The sequence below is a fragment of the Lycium barbarum genome, chromosome 11 (assembly GCF_019175385.1).
Source record: "Lycium barbarum isolate Lr01 chromosome 11, ASM1917538v2, whole genome shotgun sequence".
In the NCBI taxonomy this organism is placed as follows: domain Eukaryota; kingdom Viridiplantae; phylum Streptophyta; class Magnoliopsida; order Solanales; family Solanaceae; genus Lycium; species Lycium barbarum.
The window spans coordinates 26,706,325-26,712,589 of record NC_083347.1 but is presented as its reverse complement, the minus strand read 5'-3'; positions in this window follow the sequence as shown (position 1 = coordinate 26,712,589).

Genomic DNA, 6,265 nt, shown 5'->3' with positions numbered 1-6,265 from the left:
CCAAGAATGGAACCGCTATCGCTTATCCTATCATCCGCGATGAGCTTCTTTCATTCGTCAGTATGGGGTAGGTAGAGTCCTTTGCTCATATGCTTACAGACTCTGCCGCTTAGGTGACTACGAGATAGAACATGGGTTCACCCGCTCAAAACTACAACTGCGATTCTGATAAACATTATTATAGAAATTGGGGCTAATTCAATAGAAATCGGTCGTACCTAGCCTCGATTCACGTCGCAAACATTGTCCAATGATTCATGAAAACATTATGGAGATATATTCAGGGATGCCAAAGAGGCTGAGAAAAGGGTCAATGAACTGGAAAAGAAGCTGACTGAAAACAATAATGAGGAAAACAGAGCAAATCTCAAGAAGACAAAAGCTGAGTTCATCAGATTGTTAAAAAATCAAGATGAGATCAATAGGCAGAAGACCAAGGCTAGATGGTTACAAGATGGGGATAAAAATACCTCCTACTTTCACAAGGTGATCAAAGACAGAAGAAGGAAGTTAAATATCCAAAGTATACAAGACAATGAAGGACATACAATTGAAGGACATCAAAGCATTGCTACAACAGCCATCAAACACTTTGAAGACCTGTTTGGTTACCAGGAAATCAAAGGAAATTTTAGCATTTTGGACATAGTTCCTACGTTAGTTACAGATGAGATGAATGCAATGCTAACAGTCATTCCAACCATCCAAGAAATAAGACAAGCTATAAAAAGCATTGACCCTGATAGTTCCCCTGGCCCAGATAGGTTTGGAGCAAAGTTTTTCCAAGTATGTATAGACATCATCCTACCTGAAGTATATAGAGCAATTAAAGAATTTTTTGAAGGTGCAACAGTACCAAGGTATGTGTCTCATACTTGCCTCATAATGCTGCCAAAATGCTCCCAGCCCCAATCATTCTCTGATATCAGACCTATAAGCCTGTGCAATACCATTAGTAAAATAATTGCCAAAGTGCTGGCCAATAGAGTAGGCAAATCCTTCCTACTATAATCTCTCCAAACCAGAGTGGTTTTATGCAAGGTAGATCCATCACGGATAATATATTACTAGCCCAAGAGCTGGTCCAAGATATCTCTAAACCCAACCCTCATGGCAATATTGTTTTAAAACTAGACATGGCCAAAGCTTATGATAGGGTAGCCTGGCCTTACCTATGTAGAATTATGAGAAAATTTGGCTTTAATGAACAATGGATAGACATTATCTATAGGCATGTTTCTAACAACTGGTACTCCATAGTCTTAAATGGAACCGGAAATGGTTTTTTTAAATCCTACAGAGGCTTAAGGTAGGGTAACCCCTTGTCACCTGTACTCTTTATCATATGTGCAGAATTGATTTCGAGAATGCTTAACAATCTTGTCCTAGATGAGAACTTTACAGGTTATTACAGACCCAAGAAAGGCTCCACTATCACCTACTTGGCCTTTGTAGATGACATCATACTATTCACTTCAGGTAAGCCAGCTGATATTAGAAAAATCTTGAAGATACTGACTGTGTATGAAACTGTGTCAGGACAGATGATCAACAAACACAAAAGTTGTGTGGCCTTCTCCCCTAAAGCCAATATGAATCTGAAGCATAGAGTAACAACCCTCACAGGGATGACCAAAAAAGAATGTCCTATTAAATATCTTGGCTGCCCTCTCTTTGTTGGAAGAATGAAGATAAACTATTTCTCTGAAATGATCCAGTCCATCACAAGAAGAATGCATAGTTGGCATTCGAAATTCCTATCCATGGGGGGTAAGATCATCCTTATCAAACATGTCTTGTTGGCAATGCCTGTTCACCTACTGGCTGCCATGAAGCCTCCTAAAGGCACATTTGAACAAATTGAGGCTCCAATAGCCAGATTCCTTTGGAACAGCAATGAGAATGAAAAAAAATATCACTGGGCAAAATGGGAAAGCATGTGTCTACCCTATGAAGAAGGAGGGGTAGGCTTTAGATGCTTGAGAGATATGAGCAAAGCCTTCATGGCCAAACAATGGTGGAATCTAAGAACCAAAGAATCTCTTTGGAAAGACTACATAATGGCAAAATACTGCTGCAGGTCCAATCCAGTCATCAGAAAGGTCACAGGGGTACAATCACAAAGCTGGAGAGCCATGTGCATGATCAGAACTCAAATGGAGGACAACATCATTTGGCAAATAGGACAGGGACAGGTGTCTTTCTGGTATGACAATTGGACTAGTGAGGGTGCACTGTACAAACTCCTCTCTGATGATGTGATTCCCAATAACATAAAACTAAATGAAGTTCATGAACATGGTACTTGGCATTTGAGTAGAGCAGGGTATAGTGTACCTTGGGCAGTGAAGGTGGCTATCCAAAATATCACAGTTAACTTCACTCTTGATAGGGAAGACAAAGCTATATGGACCCCAAATCTAGAAAGCATTTTCTCGATCTCCTCAGCTTGGAATTTGCTAAGGAAAAAAGTTGTAGGAGATTGGCATGACAAAAGAACCTGGAACAAGAATATTACTCTCAAAATTAATTTCCACTTCTGGAGGGTGGTCAAAAATAGACTATCCACAGATGACAATATTGGTAGATTCAAGATACATGGCCCATCAATATGTTGTTGCTGCCCAGTTCACAGGATAGAGACAGTAGAACACCTATTTGGCCAAAGCAAATTGGCTCAAGACCTATGGACAACAATATGTCAACCACTAGGCATCAAAGTTCATGGAATCCCACTGAGGCAAATTATGGTAAACTGCTGGACAATGCAGGCTAAGAACCCAGTAGCTAAACTAGTTAGAGGTATGTTGCCTCAGATAATCTGCTGGGAAATATGGAAGGCAAGGTGCAACACCAGGTTCAGCCTCATAAAATTCAATTTCAGCCAATCTATGAATAATATTACCTCCCACCTTATGCAGATCATTACAACTCATTTTCCTCTGGTTAGCAAGTTCACAGATTGGTACACTTTGTGCACCAGACTAAATAGCAAATCCACAATAATGAAATACCAAAAGGTAAAATGGTACCCACCTCCTCCTAATTTTATCAAACTAAATAGTGATGGAAGCTGTAAAGGAGATGATTGTGGGGGAGGAAGGATCATAAGAACAGACAAAGGACTTCTATTAGTTGCATACACTGTTAACTTGGGCAAGGGAACAAGCAACTGGGCTGAAGCCAAAGCACTGCAGTTTGGTATTGAGCTATGTCTGGCTAATAATTGGAACAACATAGTAGTAGAAGCTGATTCTCTATTGTTGATTCAGGCTATTCAAAGGAAAAATAAATTCCTTTGGAACATCAGTCCAATAGTGAACTGGACACAAAGAATGGTAAACCAGAACCAGATACAAACACAACATTTCCTAAGAGAGGCAAATCAAGTGGCAGACAAGCTTGCCCAACTGAGCCATCATACTAATGATAGCAGGGTCTTCAACAACTTTCAGGAGTTGCCTAAGTCTGTGAGAGGCATCATCAATATAGACAGATGGGGACTGCCAAGCATCAGAAGCAGACCTCAAAACAATGCTCATTTCTTTTTTGACCCTCCATGAGTGTTGCAGCATAACAGTGTAGAGTAGAGTGCATTAGTAGTACAATTGTAATGCAGTTTCCAGTCAACACTAACTAAAAATAAGTGAGGGGTGGAAACTGCAAATAGGCAGCATACATCATTTAGCATTCATATAGGTTTAGTCCACTATGTAAAAATCATGCATCATTTAGTTCACATAGGATCTGTATATAGGCATGCATAAAGCTGGGCATGTCCAGCTACATCTTGTTAGGGGTAAAGCTTAAGTCCCCCCCTCTTGTGTACTTCATTTTTGCAATTAATAAAATACCACCTAGGATCTGATTTTGGATATGGGTGGTTTCCCTTAAAAAAAAAAAAAAAAATATATATATATATATATATATATATATATATATATATATATATAACTCATTTTTGTGTTTTCGCACATTTAATACTTGTTTCATGATATAAACATCATTTATAACGTATTCATAATCACAACACATCAACATTCATGATTCAATTCCACTATCATTCAATGGTGACACTATTCACCCATTCAAGACCCATTTCCCATGTCTTTCTACAATTCAAGCTTCTTAGTCTTCTAATACCTTAAACAACATGATAAAGTCATGAAACTCACCTTAGATGATAGTTGAAAAAGTCTTGAGTTGAAATGCTTCATTTGGACAAAACCCTAGTTCCACCTTTTATGGAATTTCTTGACCTAAATGATCCTTTACTGTGTTTCTTACACTTGGTTTTGGTGGATTGATGAATTTGATCTTAATTCTTCTCTTGAATTCTTGGTTTGGAAGAGTTTAGAAGGTTCTAGAGAGAGATTGGGTCGTGGAGTGAGAAAGAGGAATCAATAAAATAAACTTGGATCATTTTTTTATAAAGTTGAAATCTGTCCCGATGCCATTATACGGTCCGTATAATCGACCGTAAAACTGCTCCAGTGACTTCCCTTTTCTGTGTTAACTTGACGGTTCATTTTACGGGCCGTAAAATTTTATACGGTCCGTATAATCTACCGTAAAATCTACCTTTTCTCATCTTCACTCTGTGACACTTCTACGGTTCATTATACGGCCGTAAAACCATTATACGGTCCGTATAATCGACCGTATAATCCACCAGTTAACTGAATCTTATTTTTGTTACTTCGTTTGATCTCCGATCCTTATGGAACCTTCTTAACAATTGTTTAACACCTCAATACCAGTCTAAGGGACGTTATTACTCATCAAAACATCGCACACGCTATGTCCTTTGTTAGCCTATTCACTGTACGCTAACTGGAAAATTTTCGAGGTGTAACATTCTTCCCCCCTTTTGGAACATTCGTCCTCGAATGTTAAACACCCGGGATCCTACAAAAATTTTGCCAGAGTTTCCCCTGTAATATGGCACTACTAACCTGTCACAACAACCCATAATATCATGACCTCACAGGGCTACATCACAATATCAACACATCTATGGCCACATACGACCAAAAGCATAAAAATAAAGCATACATACCTTATATCGTCGACGTTTCATCTTAAATCTCTTCCGGGGGTTGGAACAAATGGGGGTACTTGTATCTCATTTTCTCTTCCGCTTCCCAAGTCATTTCTTCCCAACTGTTGTTCCGCCATAAGACTCTAACTGATGCTACCTCTTTATTCCGAAGCCTTCGTACTTGTCAATCTAAAATGGCAATAGGCACTTCTTCGTATGTTAGCTTCTCTGTCACTTGAAAATCCTCTATCGGGACAATCTTTGTGGGATCTCCGATACACTTGCGGAGCATCGATACATGAAAACCTGGGTGTACTGATTCAAGTTCCGAAGGCAAGTCCAATTCGTAGGCTACACGGCCCACCTTACGGATAATTCTATAAGGTCCAATATATCTTGGACTCAACTTCCCCTTTCTGCCAAATCTCATTACCGCTTTCATTGGCGATACTTTCAGAAACACCCAATCGCCCACTTGAAATTCCAGGTCTCGTCGGCGATTGTCTGCATAAGACTTTTGGCGGCTTTGGGCTGTTAGCAATCGATCTCGGATCACCTTAAATTTTTCCATCGCTTGTTGAATCAGTTCGGGGCCTATCAATTGTGCTTCTCCTATTTGAAACCATCCAATTGGAGATCTACACTTCCTTCCATATAAAGCCTCGTATGGAGCCATTTGAATGCTGGAATGATAGCTATTGTTATATGAAAATTCAACAAGGGGCAAATGCTCATCCCAACTACCACCAAAATCTAGCACACATGCTCGTAGCATATCTTCCAGGGTCTGTATAGTACGCTCGGCCTGTCCATCGGTCTGTGGATGAAACACCGTGCTGAGCTTGACCTGAGTACCTAGACCTTCTTGAAAAGACTTCCAAAACTTGGCTGCAAACTTTGCTCCCCTATCTGTAATAATGGCAAAAGGAATTCCATGAAGTCGCACAATTTCTTTCAAATACAACCTGGCATAATCTTCCGCTGAATATGTGGTCCTAACTGGGAGGAAATGGGCAACTTTCGTGAGTCTATCCACAATCACCCATATAGAATCATACTTCCCTCGTGAACGGGGTAACCCCACGATAAAATCCATGTTAATTATTTCCCATTTCCACGTAGGAATTTCCATTGCTTGCAACAAGCCCCCTGGCTTTTGATGCTCGGCCTTCACTTGTTAGCAATTCGGGCACTGTGCTACAAATTCTGCTATGTCTCGCTTCA